Source organism: Cydia pomonella, chromosome 1 (genome assembly GCF_033807575.1).
Source record: "Cydia pomonella isolate Wapato2018A chromosome 1, ilCydPomo1, whole genome shotgun sequence".
In the NCBI taxonomy this organism is placed as follows: Eukaryota; Metazoa; Arthropoda; class Insecta; order Lepidoptera; family Tortricidae; genus Cydia; species Cydia pomonella.
In genome coordinates, this window is record NC_084703.1 from 25,142,927 (window position 1) to 25,160,383 (window position 17,457).

The following is a 17,457-nucleotide window of genomic DNA, read 5'->3' on the forward strand; positions in this document are numbered from 1 at the left end:
CTTACATACTTGTTAGAATGTGACAGGCATGACATGGCGAATTGGTGACAAATGATAATTCTGATTGTTCTCCGGAAAATTATTGAAACTGATTCACTTTAAAGTCTTTAAACATTTTTCTGACAGCTTAGGCACAACACACATTTGACCCAGCAGCAAATTTGATCAAGCTCGCTCGGCGCGAATTTATCAAGGGGCCGGCGGCGCAGGCTTACCTATGCTATTATGCTGATGTCTGCTATTGTAATCTTAGTTATTCATTAATTTTATTCTATTCCATTTATAAACATATATAACGGCCGATTCAAATGTAGACTTATTTATGGACCACTCCGTAAAACGTTAAACTTAAAATTTCCCTTAGGTCGCATGGTCCGACTGGCTAGTCCGATCAATCAGAATACGATTTTTTTTTTACTTATAACGACTTCTATAATACTCGTAGTCCTACTATCGGAGTAACGGGATTTTAAAAGTTCGTCTAGTTCGATCGATCGAACCACGAGACCTTGAAAAATCCTCTTAATCCGATCACACAACTTTTATTTTTCCTTTTAGTCCGACCGGTATTTTTTGGTTAATTTTGTACTCCACCAACATCTGGTTTTTAACACTTTTCTGGGAACAAAAATGTTTTCTTACTTTCGACGTGATCCTGGTTAGGAATGGAGTCGATTGGCATCAAAAACAATTTTTGTAACAAAATTACCTTTTTCTCGCACCCTGTATGTTTTTCCGGAAATCTGTTAACGGCAATTTTCATCAATTTGAAATCGAGAGTCTCTTAAGGCCATTTTTACCTAGAAGCACGGGATCTGGTAGCTATCCCGACTGACCCAAAATCTAATTCCATCCTGTAGGTATATTCTTAACCCAAATTTTATTTAAATTTTATTATAAGTTCGCCTTTGTACATATTATGTATTATTTTTCCTTTATTGTTTTGCTATTTTATGTACAATAAAGCGTTTTACTACTACTACTATTGAAATAAAAGGCACATTTTTTGATAATAGTATAATTTTACTGTAAGGCACACGCTACAGTAATTTGTGCTAACTGCAGAACACTCTTATATATTTGTATTATTATATCCGATGTCTGTTTGACGGCCCTTTTTTATAGGTTTTATTTTTATGGTATTGATGCCCTTTATTCAATAATACGCAACCACCTTTACGGCGTAAGTATACAATTTTGTTGTGATCTATTAATTCGTCCATCTCGGTTCAATAAATGAATGACTTTGACTTTGATCACATGTTGACATTATGAACTGACATCGCATCAGAGAAAATATAGAAAAGTTTATCAAATGCCAGTGTCTAGTAGTGAGTTAAGAAGAGATAACCTTTATGTGTCATTAGCCGGACTTAGCAATGATATCAAGTCTACAGTTATGTCCAATCAATCGATCCAACAGGAAGAAAAAATGACCTCGTGGTTTGATCGATCGAACTAGACGAACTTTTAAAATCCCGTTACTCCGATAGTAGGACTACGAGAATTATAGAAGTCCTTATATTTCGATCAATCGAGCCAGCGGGGATAAAAAAAATATCCGTATTCCGATTGATCGGACTAGCCAGTCGGACCATGCGACCTAAGGGTAAAATTTTACACCTTAATTTTTTTATTAATTTATTTTGTTAGTCTTATTACAAATTCCTACTCATACGACACAGTCTCATATCACACAATATATTGGAGATCACATGCACGTATTTTTAAATAATAATAATATATATTCAGTTAAGCTCAAACGGAAATTAGAATACTCAGCGAAAATGGATCTCCATAACGAAGATACGCTATTGCCTTGTATTATGTAGTATTCCTACCAACTTGATTCTTGTTTTACGAATTGTATTGCTAAAACCTTTTAGCTTAAAAGCATTTTCGCATATTTCGATACCGAAAATTGTTAATTAAATACTTATAATAAGTATTAAAGACGGGCTTGTTTCGTAATTATGAGCCTAGACCGACCTTCAGCACCGCTCTTTGAGCTCTTTCTAGTTTGACTGTGCCCCAAAAAAACCGCAGTAATAATACTGAGATTTTTTGGAACATTTTAACCTGCGAATCGCGTAAACACGTAGGCTGCCGACCTAGTACTATTGCTCCCACGCCCCATAGAAATTTACTGATTTCACTGGTGATGCTCGAAAGCATCGCTCTATTATTGAGGTGCCATGACCATCACCGGTGGGATCACGTAATCTTCTCTGTGTGGGATCAGAAGCTGATTTTTCAGTGTTGTGTTGCGGTTTTTTTGGGGGCACAGTAAAACTAGAAAGAGCTCAAAGAGCGGTGCTGAAGGTCGCTTTGAAGAAACCAATTAGGTATCCTACGAGCGATCTATACAATGACGCCCAGGTGCTCAGCGTTCGGAAGCTCTACTTAATAAAGTTGGCGTTGTACGTACATAGAAAAGTCCTTAGCTCATCCAATAACATTACTTAAAAATCGTATTATTAAAATTCCTGTTACAGCTGTTAAAACTACATTTCACACGCACGCACGCACGCACGCACGCACACGCGCACACGCGTACACGCACACGCACACGCACACGCACACACACACACACACACACACACACACTTATACACATGACACGTTTCGTGTTATTATATTAAATATCTTAATTTACGACGTTTTTTTTGTTAGTAATGGTAAAAATAATTTATGTTTGTTTAAACTTTTTATTTCTCGATCTTTTGATGAAAAAAATAAAGATATATTTACATGTTAGTTATACTGTCCAGGCTTTCCTCATGGACCAACTTCGTATGCACAACTAGTTGTGCCATTAAAAATATGTATTCCTAATGGCACAACTACGCACAAGTGGCACAACTAAGGCACAACTAAGGCTTTCCTCATGGACCAACTTCTAAGCACAACCCTCTCTAACCATTCCTTACAACACAACTACAATCAAAAGAGGAAATAGATAGCTTTCACATTAATATCCTCTTTAGATATTGACAGTGATAACGGCCACTTTTCCCACTTATCTTTGTATATAATATGATTAATAATCATAAACGTCACGATCATGAATAACATTTCTTTTGTTCGAAGAAAGTGATTGTACTTACGAGCTTAATATTCTTTTTTGTGCAAAGTAAATCCAGACTACAAGCATGTCTTCATCAGAAGACGATGCAATTCTGTACGTCGATAATAAAGGCGGGAAGGTAGCCTTGTTCCGCGACTATCAGTACTCGATTTGTTTTAGTAGGAATTTAAAAAAATCAATAAAGATATAGTTTTTATAAATTGATTTGAATGTCCACTGGCCAAAAATGGTATGAGATATGGATTTAAACAAACTCCCGCGTCTCTAGTGCATATAGATTATTAAATGAAATTATAATTTACTAATAAATTTTAATTATTCGTTTTAGGACTCGGAAGTTATAAATTCTAAGGGACATTCGTGTGTTGTTGACAAAATAAAAAATGTGAACTTGAAAAAGAAAGCTGAGATAAAAGAGAGAGTAATAAATTCGTATATAATAAGTAATATTCACGAAAAAAAATGTCCCCGAATGGTTTTGACTTTGCGACGAGAGGCCGCGTTGTCAAGCCAGGTAGTTGTGTAATTGGGAACTAAATAAAATCCTTGATAAACCAGTTGTGTCTATGGGAAGGATTTCGAAAAAATATTCCTTATGGCACAACCAGTTGTGCATACGAAGTTGGTCTATGAGGAAAGCCTGATACTGTCTAGTCAACTTTTAGTTTGTCTAGAAATAAAACTTTGATTTCTTGAAGTTTATTTATTTATTTAGGTTTGAGAGAAGCACGATACGGCGTGAAAAGGGGTTACCGGCCATATGACTATCCAGCGGCTTGGCCGACAACCTCTTACTTCACGGCCTCTGTAGTAATGTACTATTATTAAATGTTTTTTTTTTTGTTTTATATTAATTACACTGAATGGACAATAGTTCATCAATATCAATAGATGATCATTAGATGATATTGTTCTTTTCTCTATTTGTTGGGATCTTTATTTATTTAGCTGTTTTATACATGTTCGGCCAATTTGGCAAATTTCTGGTTTGTTTGAAAGAAGAATATAACAGTTTATTTAGATACATATAACCCATAATACAGGACATGTTTAGGACCTAGGTACTTAAATAAATTACAGTAACTAAGTGCACCCCATTTAGGGTACAGCATTTGTGAAATAGTAACTGAACTGAAACTCAGATTGCAATTTCTGATTGAGCAACTTGCATCGGTGTTAATTCTGTCTTAGTATTAATGAGTAACAAGTTACGTTATGTAGGTACAAATTATTTCAATTTAAACATGGACACAGTAAAAAATATATAAAAAATACAGCTGAGTTCAGTCGAATGATGGGAAGAGGTAGAATATAAAAATCCTGCGCCATCTTCGCATTCGAATGCTTTGACGTGTCGTTTCGTGCTTCTGACTCTTATGGAGACAGCTCTTATTACGGTTTGGACTTATTTATTTGGAGCCAGAAAATTATTAGTGAATATGCTTTTCTCCATTTCTCATTTAACTTTGATCCTAAATACAATTATAGTCTTCCAAATCTAGAAAAGATCCAATAAATACTTTAAACATATTATCTGGTTTATGTATTTAAGTATATTATATATTTATTTTATTTTATTTTTTATTTTATTTTTTATTTTATTGATAAAAATGTTTACATGACATTACAGTTGAACCAATGCGTCACGAAACTTAAACTAACTAATAATTATAAGTATTAACAATTATAAAACAATTAAATTGGGACAGTAGAGCACCTAGCATCCATCGCCTCACAGAATCTCAAGCATTCACTATACACTGCCGCCCATCGCCAAGCAAATAGATCGCATTCAGGCGTCGATGCCAGGAGCGCATTGAGCAGTGAGAGGGCGCGGGGCAGCGGCGAGTTCCTGTGCGATACGGTGCGCGCCGGCGGCACGGCCAACAGGTCGCGTTGTCGTGGTCTGAGGGCCATTCTCGGGACGTCCGGAACAAACAGGCGCACGAGACCAGAAACAACTTCGGGACAGTCTGACTCCCCACGCAAGGCTCGGCATGCCATGACAAGGAGTTGGTAATTCCGCCTGACCTCCAAGGAATTGTACCCGAGGGAGCCGAGAAGATACTTTGTCGGGTACAGGTACGGATAGAATCCGAATATTTTTTTATAAAGGAACCTTAAAAACGCTTTCTGGACCTTCTCAAGCAGTAAAGCATACGTCGACTCGTAGGGATTCCAAATGATCGACGAAGTCTCCATTTATAAAGTACGTATGAGATAAAATTTTATTATTTGTAAGCTAAACTGAACAAAGGCCGCACACCTTCACGTTACAGTCCTAAGGACAAATTCCCATATAGCCAGGTAACGTCTCGCGTGGGATGCAAAATTATTAAAACCCTCGATTATAAGGGTATCCACATCACAATGGCTTTCTCTTCGTGTGTTACACAATCGAATAGCTTTTGTCCTCATTTACATTCGCTTAAATGTTGGTTGGTCTGGGTCTGGAGTTTAAAGCATAATTAATTATTGTTGCTGACACATATTTCTTTTGGAATGTGGAAATATTACACTCGTATACCAATGACAAACCTTTACTTTACGCCGTATGCTGTTAAACAATAATATATACTTTAACCTCGTAAGGCCCAACGTCCTATTTTTAGGACTGAGAAATGTAGTCCTTCCGGCCCAAGCAACTATATTAATTTATCAATTAGCGGCCCAGAGTCCTAAAATTAGGTCATTCACTTCTAACACTTACCGATCCTAAATCTTTGCGTGTAAAGAAACCTTTATTTCTTAAATATGGCGGAACTGAACGCAGCTATTATGATTACCTGTCAGTTTGACGTTTGTCAATCAAATGACAGTCTTTTGGCACGCGGATGTTGGGAAGATGGCGTCCTCGCGAAAACGTTGTAAGTAAATCCGTTTTTTTCACCATAATCTTAAATTAATTTAACCTAAATTTAATTAAAAATACTTATTTAAGCTTTGTATTATGACGATCACTAAAAAATTTTTTCCGTTATGATTTATTTCGAGCAGGAGATGCGAGCAAATTTCGATGTCCTAAAATTAGGTCGATGGAATGTTATTGCATCAGTACAATATAATTGTTTTGTCATAAATTTGGGACTTCGGGCGTTTATTCCGAGTGTTGCATTGTTACAGGCTTGAGGGATGCAGAATTAGAAAATTATTTAAATCTTATCTTTACCCAGTCATCAATTCAGGACATACGGTGCACTTCATATGCCATTAGCTGGTGAACAACAAAATATATGTAGGAGGCCAGAGTGTAATAAAAAAAAGAAACTTGATCTCATCCTTAATAAAGACTAAAGTGCAATTGTTAAACAAAGTTTAGGCTGATGTGATAATATTTTAGAAGAAAGTACTTTTTGTTGATGTTTAGAATACATAAGTTTAGATTTTTTGTACAACTGTAATGTACTACCTACCTATACATAAATAAAAATAATTATGAAATATGTATGTTCGTTTTTATTTAATGATTCACAGCTATTTCATTGGTTTATTGCAAATGTAGTGACTAGATAAAATAACAAATATTCACAAAATATAATCCCAGTGACCTAAAAATAGGACATTGTTTTTTCGAGTAATTTTAAATTAATTTTATTCATAATACTTACATTTACAGTACTTAATAAGACTTCAGCTAAAAATATGCCAATTTCAGATTTTACAGCAAGTAGAAGGTCTGGGCCGCTAGTATAAGTACCTAAAATTAGGCCATTGGGTAGATATGATAAACGTCCTAAAAATAGCTTGGGCCTTACGAGGTTAAATACTCAAAAAAGGTACGTTAGTAGTATTATATATATAGTATAAATATATACATGGTACAAATGGTCGCGTACTGTGCGGTTTAGGAGGAATTTCCTCCCGCGAACGCTTCGGCTGTGGAATGAGCTTCCTGCCGAGGTTTTCCCGAGGGGCTGAGTATGGGGTTCTTCAAAAAAGGACTGTACAGGTTTTTAAAGGGTCGGCAACGCGCATGTAATGCCTTTGGTGTTGCAGGCGTCCATAGGCTACGGTGACTGCTTACCATCAGGCGGGCCGTATGCTTGTTTGCCACCGTCGTGGTAATAAAAATAAAAAAACATATAGGAGAATGACTGATTTGTGCCATCTATTGCCTTTCGGCGTATTATTTATCACGCCATATTTCGCCAAAATCGCCAACAAGAGCAAACTAGGGTGTTAGATAAGAAATGTACGCTATGGTATGATTTGTAATCAGCAGGGTTATTATGGTCGGCTTTATCAACGATATGATTGTATAAATGATGATAAAACTAGCATTTTATCCAGATTTCATTGATTTGACGTCTTTTCCACTTTCAAAATCGATAGTCTTCTTCTTCTTCTTTTAAAATATGGCTTCCATCAAATCTATGATGATTTTGCCAATGTCAAGTTGCGTTTAGTAATGAGATAGCTGAACTTAACTAAAAGCCACGATGGATTGCCGGGTGTTGAATAAAACATGGTTAAACTCGTTTCAAGATTAGTTTTTCATTAGCTGCACCATTCCACGATAGTTCACTGCATAATAAGCTATCAATATTACACTATAAACTACATGAATGAGCAAAACACAAAAAATATTCTGGAGACGTCTTCGCCATCTTGCGAACGCTGCAACGTTGAGAACAATAGTAGAACCAATTTACGGTGGAAGTTTGCATGGTAATGAATGTCATATTTTATTTTTATTTTCATTCTGTTACTTTAGAAGTTACAGGGGCGGGGGGGGGGGGGGGGGACACGGGACACCTTTTTCCACTTCGGAAGTGTCTCTCGCGCAAACTATTCAGTTTAGAAAAAAATATATTAGAAACCTAAATATCATTTTTAAAGAGCTATCCATAGATAGGAATGGATGAGAAATGGGTTTGATGAAAATTTTTTTTTTTAATTTTATGACGTTAAAAAATACTACTTACTAGATCTCGTTCAAACCAATTTTCGGTGGAAGTTTGCATGGTAATGTATATCATTTATTTTTTTTTGATTTTTCAATCTGTTATTTTAGAAGTTACAGGGGGGGGGGGGGGGGGCACACATTTTACCACTTTGGAAGTGTCTCTCGCGCAAATGATATTAGAAACTTAATATCATTTTTGAAGACCTATCCATAGATAGTATAGATACCCCACACGTATGGGTTTGATGAAAATATATTTCTTTTTTTATTTTATGACGTATAAAAAAAAATACTTACTAGATCTCGTTCAAACCAATTTTCGGTGGAAGTTTGCATAGTAATGTACATCATATATTTTTTTAGGTGTATCATTCTCTTATTTTAGAAGTTACAGGGGGCGGGGACACATTTTACCACTTTGGAAGTGTCTCTCGCGCAAACTATTCAGTTTAGAAAAAAAATATATTAGAAACTTCAATATCATTTTTGAAGACCTATCCATAAATACCCCACACGTATGGGTTTGATGAAAAAATATTTTTTGGGTTTCAGTTCTAAGTATGGGGAACCCCCAAAATTTATTGTTTTTTTTTTCTATTTTTGTGTAAAAATCTTAATGCGGTTCATAGAATACATCAACTCACCAAGTTAGAACAGTATTACTCTTATAGTTTCGGAAAAAAGTGGCTGTGACATAAACGGACAGACAGACGGACATGACGAATCTATAAGGGTTCCGTTTTTTGCCATTTGGCTACGGAATACTAAAATAAAACAAATTCAATCAAATCCAAATGAGCGCAATAAAAAATATTTCACTAAAATAAAACAAATTCAATCAAATCCAAATGAGCGCAATAAAAAATATTTCATTTAAAATTATCATTTAAAAGTCGATTCTACTAGCTAACGTAAGAAACAGCTCATAATTTGCATCTTGATTACTTTGCTCCACATGTGGATTAAATGCAAGAGGGCCTTTATTTATCAGTTGGTGTGGTGTGGTGAAAAAGTAATTTATTAATTTGATCACTCTATGGTACTTTGAGGTGGCCTTTTATTAAAACTCTAAATAGTGTAGGTAATCAGATAGTAATGAATACCATAATTATGTTTAATAATGTGAAACAACAGTAAAATTCATACTTGTAACATGTTGATCACCTACCAACATCACTTTAGGTTTATTTATTTTACCGCGGCGAAGCTCGTTGGTTTAAGTGATTGTAAACCAACTACTTATATTCATTCGAAATGCAAAACTTAAATAGACATTATAACACATTTGAGGCCTCAGCTGGTTTTTAAATAAGGTAGAGGATCGGATTGGATTCTCGAATTGGATTGGTAATTAAATTTGTTTTCAAAATTTCTAAACCCGTTAATTAGGTTTTCAGAGCATTCATTTTATATATGTTGTCAGATTGTAAACATGTTATTCACAAATCTATAACAATAGAAATCCAATCCGATAAGGATGGGATAACCGTAGTGGTACGTACCCGTCGTAATATTCCCTCTGTCACGCGACGTAACTCGCTCGGATCAATAAACCCGATTGGAGCCGATCAAAACGTGCGGGTGTTATCATCCATGGGTAATCAATGGCGATCCAGTAACACGTTAACCCTTTTGCGCGTTCACGTGAAAAATGAATCGTGTTTAAGATCGTCATTGCACGTGGCTGAATTCGTAAATTTCCGGACCCTCGATTCATATACTCGTATTCATTCGTCTGCGCAAAAAGTATGTACTTAGACATCAGTTTACCTATTTGTGTAAAGTGCATTCTAGACATTTTTACCCTATTACCGAAGAAAGGTAACATGAAACTTAATATCATTTTTGAAGACCTATCCATAGATACCCCACACGTATGGGTTTGATGTTTTTTTTTTAAAATTTTATGACGTATTAAAAAAAAACTTCTTACTAGATCTCGTTCAAACCAATTTTCGGTGGATGTTTGCATGACAATGTATATCATATATTTTTTTTAGTTTTTTCATTCTGTTATTTTAGAAGTTACGGGGTGGGGGGGGGGGGGGGACACACATTTTACCACTTTGGAAGTGTCTCTCGCGCAAACTATTCATTTTAGAAAAAAATGATATTAGAAACCTCAATATCATTTTTGAAGACCTATCCATAGATACCCCACATGGGTTTGATGAAAAAAGATTTTTTGAGTTTCAGTTCTAAGTATGGGGAACACCCAAAATTTATTGATTTTTTCTATTTTTGTGTGAACATCTTAATGCGGTTCATAGAATACATCCACTTACTAAGTTTGAACAATATAGCTCTTATAGTTTCGGAAAAAAGTGACTGTGACAGAATCGGACAGACAGACGGACATGACGAATCTATAAGGGTTCCGTTTTTTGCCATTTGGCTACGGAACCCTAAAAACCGGCACTAACACGAAACGAGGAGTCGGTGCCAGCCTCAAACGAACTTGAGCACCTTCCTTGACGCCCCTTGTATTGCCTTGTATTGGGCGCTTGGCGGAGGTTGCAGTTTTGCAACTCTTTACTAAGGTGCTCAAGTTTGTTTGAGGCTGGCACCGACTCCAAAAATGATTATTATTATTATTATTTGTATGTCTCTTACAAATTCTCGGGACCATGGGGTAGAGTCCCCTTGTAATAAGACAATTTACTCTAAAATTAATGTGACACCAACCGACGATTATCCCTGTTCACACTATAGCAGTGCACCCACGGACAAGCCCCGGTTAGTGTAGGACTATTGTAAGAAAAAGGTACAAAAAGAAGCCGGGCTATTGGGTTGAGTTGCTAGTGGACTGGTATCCGAGACTATGGAGGTGACTATGGCACCTGCCCTGATCATATGTTAAAAAACACGAAAAATGGACAGGTGGTGACTCGCCAACTCACAATATGGCTCCCCGAAAACGGCCGCTCGCACAGAGCGACAAGGGGACAACATTGCGTGAGCGGCTCAGGGTGTGGAGAGGTGTGCGCCGCTTTCTACCCAGTGGCTGTCAGCAGAGGGGCCTGACCGACTCTCGGGGGTATAGGACCCAAGGGACGTCACTTCCCATTCAGCTCGCCACAAGCTGCCCTGGGGGCTTATTATTATTATTATAGCCTCATTTATTCCTTAATAAATTAGAATACATTTCAATGCATAACAATTCGTAAATCATTTCACATGCAAAATAATTTAGATTGACAATTTCACAATTCATATTAACAGTAAATTATATAAATTATTTATCTAATTTCATCTTAATTAATTAAATCAATCATAAAATTTTACTATTAAATACGGTTACGATTTGAAATAAGTAATTATACATTTTGTTTTTTTATTTTCAATGTATGTCATGTAGTTCAATTAAATTATTTATGACTTAAGGACCTCTCTTCGTGTGAAGGCTTCCTCCATCTTATTCCATACTACTCTATCATTAGCTTTGGACATCCAGTCTCTGCCAGCTACTCTATTTATTTCATCTGTCCATCTCTGTCTTGGTCTTGCTCTTTTTCGTTTATGTTGTGGTCCTGGCCAAGTAGTCACTATATATGTCCATTTCTGTTTGCTCATGCGTGCTACATGACCAGCCCATCTCCATTTCTATTGTTTGCAGTGTTCCAAAGCGTCTATTATATTGATTGTTTTTCTGATATCCGCGTTTCGTTTCCTGTCTCTTCTTTTAATATTTAGGATACTCCGTTTCATAGCTCGTTGGCATACTTGTAACTTATTGTTTATGTTATTGTTGAAAATCTAGGTTTGGCTGCCATATGACAGACATGGAAGTATACAGGTGTCTGGTACTTTTTTCTTAAGTTTTATAGGAAGGTTTGATTTCAACACTTCTTTATAACTCCAGAATTTACTCCATGTAATTTTAATTCGCCTGTTTATTTCGTCGTAGTGTCTGGATTTAGTAAATGCTATTTGTTTACCCAAATAAATGTAATCTTGTACATATTCCAGTTGAGTAGTGTTGACGTTGATGGGTATTTTTATAGAGTTAGTCATGATTTTAGTCTTCTTGGCATTTAACTCTAATCCTATTTCTTGGCTGACTTTAAGAAGTTCGCAAACCATTTTTTCCAGAAATACTGCTGTTTCTGAGAAGAGAACGATATCGTCGGCGAATCTCAAATTGCTCAGACAAACACCTTTTATGTTTAAACCTCTCTATTTCCAGTCAAGTTTTTTCATAATAAATATTTTAAATAAATAATAAATAAATATTATACGACATTATTACACAAATTGACTAAGTCCCACAGTAAGCTCAATAAGGTTTGTGTTGAGGGTACTTAGACAACGATATATATAATATATAAATATTTATAAATACTTAAATACATAGAAAACACCCATGACTCAGGAACAAATATCCATGCTCATCACACGAATAAATGCCCTTACCAGGATTTGAACCCGGGACCATCAGCTTCGTAGGCAGGGTCACTACCCACTAGGCCAAACCGGTCGTCAATAATACTTTCAAGAACAGTAATGACAATAATTCTAGGCGAGAGCGGATCTCCCTGCCTGACTCCTCTGCAGATTTTGATTTCAGAGTCTTTAGTTTCCATTTTTACATAAGATACACTTTTGTTATAAATATCTTTTATAAGCTCTATAGTCTCATACGGTACGCCACATTCATATAAAGCTGTCCACATGCTTTTGTGAGATAAATAGAGCGGACTTTGGTGTTCTCTATGATTTGCTCTAGCGCATGGATGTGATCCGTTGTCGAAAAGCTTTTTCTAAAGCCAGCTTGTTCTGGTGGTTGGTGTTTTTCAGTGTATTTTGCTAGGCGTTCTTCGAGACAAGAGGCAAATAATTTATACATATTCGGTTGACAAATAATTTATACATATTCGGTCGACTCCAAAAATAACAGATTGTAAATATATAAATACGCAGATTTGTGTGATTGATTTCAGAAGTATGTATATAGTTCATACTTTCTAGATGTAATTAAATTGATATAAGCCTAGCCATTGTATTAGATATATAGAAAGTGTATAGAAATAGATTACAATTGTAATTGTAGGGTAGGTATTGACTTGCGTTATTGAAGACAAAATTATTACTTTTTTCTTTTCAGTGCGCTACTGTTTTTTTTGTTGGTCGATTCGTTTCGTGTTAGTGTCGGTTTATTTATTGCCTTATAGTTTTTTTCGGCGGTTAAATTATTTTGTTAAAAAGTTTTTATTTTATAATTTTTGTGGCTATAATTTATACACATTATTACGTGCTTAAACTACAAAATTTCCCATCCTTTAGGTAGGATTTGTTTTCCAAATTTTGATGTGACCAACTTAAAAAAAGAAAATCGGACTACTCTATAAAAAGTTATGCGTGGTCATACGTTACAATCGGTGAGTGAAAAATCAATCATCCCCTATTTTCTTACCCTTAAGGTTGGATTTTTTTCCAAATTTATATGGGACCAACTTCGGTATACCCTTTCCAATAAAATAAAATAATTATCAAAATCGAACTACTCTGTAAAAAGTTATGCGTGGTCATACATAAAAAAAATATACGCGTCGACTTGAGAACCTCCTCCGTTTTTTTCGTCGGTTAATTAAATGACAGTAAACCAGTTGTATCTATGGGAAGAATTTAGAAAAAATACTCCATATGGCACAACTAGTTGTGCATACGTAGTTGGTCCATGAGGAAAGCCTGAAAGGGTCTAGCAGGCTAAGCGAACAAGAAGTGCCCCCAACGACGGATTTTGTCGATATTTCTGGTAGTGTACTGTTAGGTCCTAAGGACCCTCCATGCTTAACATCAGACCTCGATTCTCTTTTGTTTGCGAGTTATTCAGGATAACGTAAAATAATTAGGGTATCATTGAAAGTGTCATATATTATAAACGATTCAAGTTACGTGAGCCAAACAAAATTATATTTGATAACAATAAAAAAAAGTACAAAATGCATATTTTTTACCAACATCCTGTCCTTAAACTTCATTGCAAAAAATAAAAATATTTTTTTCCTTCCAATTTTTTTTTACTTTTCGCGGAGGTACACCTCCAAAAAAAAATATGCATGAGTAGCCACTAATTCCCACTACATACATATATAAAAATATTTGCACAAATGTTCGTGCTTCATGTCAAAAAAAAACGATTCTCCAATAAGTAGTCACTGGCATTATATGTACAGATAGAAGTACCAGTGCAGTTTGAAGATTAGTGTGTAGGTATACAAACTCTTCTAATAAATCTATTTGGAGTGCATCAACGATGACGTGTCAGCTTTGATAACATCTGACACATAATATTATCTGCATTTGTTTTTTACATTTTGTAGTGGAAAATGGAAAACATTAAGTGCAAGTCTTGTAAAAAAACATTAAAAAATATCCGTGGGAAACAAAAATGCATAGAAACAGAGCAAGAGGCTGATTTATATAGCAAATGCACTAATATGTTAATTTGCATAAATGATTTATTGTGTGGTAAGTGTCGGCTTTTAGTGTATAAACATAAAGCAGTAGCATCAACTTCTGTGAGTACATGCACAACAATTGGCGATGCTGGCTCTTCGTCTGCAACCTACTGCTTTATGTTTATACACTAAAAGTCGACACTTACCACACAATAAATCATTTATGCAAATTAACATATTACTGCATTTGCTATATAAATCAGCCTCTTGCACTGTTTCTATGCATTTTTGTTTCCCACGGATATTTTTTAATGTTTTTTTTACAAGACTTGCATTTAATGTTTTCCATTTTCCACTACAAAATGCAAAAAACAAATGCAGATAATATTATGTGTCAGATGTTATCAAAGCTGACACGTCATCGTTGATGCACTCCAAATAGGTTTATTAGAAGAGTTTGTATACCTATACCTACACACTAATCTTCAAACTGTACTGGTACTTCTATCTGTACATATAATGCCAGTGACTACTTATTGGAGAATCGTTTTTTTTTTGACATGAAGCACGAACATTTGTGCAAATATTTTTATATCTGTATGTAGTGGGAATTAGTGGCTACTCATGCATATTTTTTTGGAGGTGTACCTCCGCGAAAAGTAAAAAAAAAATTGGAAGGAAAAAAATATTTTTATTTTTTGCAATGAAGTTTAAGGACAGGATGTTGGTAAAAAATATGCATTTTGTAGTTTTTTTTATTGTTATCAAATATAATTTTGTTTGGTTCACGTAACTTGAATCGTTTATAAAATATGATACTTTCAATGATACCCTAATTATTTTACGTTATCCTGAATAACTCGCAAACAAAAGAGAATCAAGGTCTGATGTTAAGCATGGAGGGTCCTTAGGACCTAACAGTACACTACCAGAAATATCGACAAAATCCGTCGTTGGGGGCACTTCTTGTTCGCTTAGCCTGCTAGACCCTTATATATGTTAGCTTTATTAAGCATTTCATAGAGATTACAATAGTACCTTACACCATACAATTTAAATGAATATCTTAGGAGTTATCGTAAATTAAAAATTCCATTTCGTGCATATAATTTGTATTTTTTTTATACCACGTGGGTGGAAAACAAGCATACGTAGTTACCGTAGCCTAAGGACGCCTGCAATATCAGACATATTACATGCGCGTTGCCGACCCTTTAAAAACCAGTACACTCCTCTCGGGAAAACCTTACCTAAACCTAAAGAGAGATATGGGCATTGTGAATGTCATCTCGCTTTGTGTGGTAGGGCACCGCACAGCAGATGTCATTCCAGATCTAGAGCAGAGCCTAATTGGAGAAGTACCTCCACCATACAGAAAACCGCAACCAAATAACACTAGACCCTACTCATATCCTGCCGGTGAGTAAGGTTGCCAGAGCTCAACGAGGGTGCGGAGTGTTAGGGTCGGCAACGCGTACGTAACTCCTCTGGAGGTGCAGGCGTACATAGGCTACGGAAACTGCTTACCATCAGGCGGACCGTATGCTTGTCTGTCACCGACGTAGTATAAAAAAAACCCAGGCACCTAATTCCACAGCCGAAGCGTTCGCGAGAGGAAATTCCTTTTAAACCGCACATTTTATATAATTTGTATGAAATGTTAAAGTGCCAAATTTTACCAGCGCGTGCGTTGCGATCGCTCTATCTATACACCCCCACCATGCACTTCGCACATAGCCAGTAGGTTAGCTACGGTCGCGCAGTAAGTTATTGCGTAGGTAGTGTTTAGGCTTAGGCTAAACGTAATGGACAATGGTGCTACTGTGTCACAAATTAATATCATTGAAAAAAAATAAGTTAAGCTAAATAAATTAAAATGAAGTCAAAAAACCGGCCAAGAGCATGTCGGGCCAGGATCGGTGTAGGGTTCCGCGCGTAATTGCCTGCTCTTCGCAATATATATTTAAAAGGGATTTACAGTAAAATGGTGCTACTTTACCGCACTAGTGCAAAAATTAGCATATTACGTTACTGTGTCGAACATTTAAAGGGCCATATGTACTGTAAAACGTTGTACGATACATGTGCGAATAGGTAATTCTCAACTCGTGTCGATTTAAAACACTCCCTTCGGTCGTGTTTTAATTTATCGCTACTCGTTTCGAATTTCTTATTTTTCGGACTTGTATCGTAATGTACATTATGTTGTAGGTAATAAAGGACATAAAAAGCAATGACGGTATCTTAGCAGCACTTACGTCCATCTACTAAAAAGGAATGAATGACTTGTGCAAAAGCTCATAAATGGCTAATCCGATCATGTTCGTAATTGTTTTCATTGAAAGTCCTCATTAAGCTCTTTCGATGACCTCTCGTGATTTTTTGCATTTAAGATCATAACAATTAAACATGAAATATTTGTAGGCATTTTCTATATCTGTAAAGAATTTGCCTACAAAGGTATATGCGTGATATAGTTTCACACAAAGGGAGACATCAAGGCTCTAAATTAATTAGCAAACGTGCAATGGGTTACGTACGTACGTTAATGGAAGTGGTCGGTCAATCACTGTGACGTTTAGGGCAATGGAATATTTAATCAAACTATTATTAAATGCCGCTTAAATATGATCTGAAGATACTCGTAAAGACATATACATAGAAGATTAGGAAAATTCCACAAATGATTAAGGGGCTTTTATCTTATTATTATTTTATCTATTATCTCCATTGGTCAGCTGGATATTGAAAGAAATTCTTATCTTTTTATGTTTTTTTTTTTTAAATATTGTCTTAACAACACATTTTTCATTACCTTATCTAAAAACGGGTCAGAAATTTTAATTTTAAACTAAATAACACAAAAGTTATGTCTAGAAAACCAGTTTTTTGGCCTAAAATTGTTCATCTTTGATGCGTTGCTGTTAATATGATACGTTACAAAAACAGAAAAATAAGGGATTTGGATTGAAGGTAACTATTAAAACAGACCAATTCCAAAACCTGTTCTAACCTATTCTGGTTTGCCTGTTCTGTTGTGACCTGTTTTGGAATTGGTCTGT

At 35.6% G+C, this 17,457-nt stretch overlaps 1 long non-coding RNA gene across 1 annotated transcript; it reads left to right on the plus strand.

The window, feature by feature from the left end:
• The first annotated feature begins 5,671 nt into the window (after window positions 1-5,671).
• On the plus strand, window positions 5,672-6,531 carry LOC133518699 (uncharacterized). The gene is made up of 2 exons (XR_009799515.1): window positions 5,672-5,955; window positions 6,212-6,531. It is a non-coding gene; the product is annotated as an uncharacterized LOC133518699 (long non-coding RNA).
• The last annotated feature ends 10,926 nt before the right edge of the window (window positions 6,532-17,457 follow it).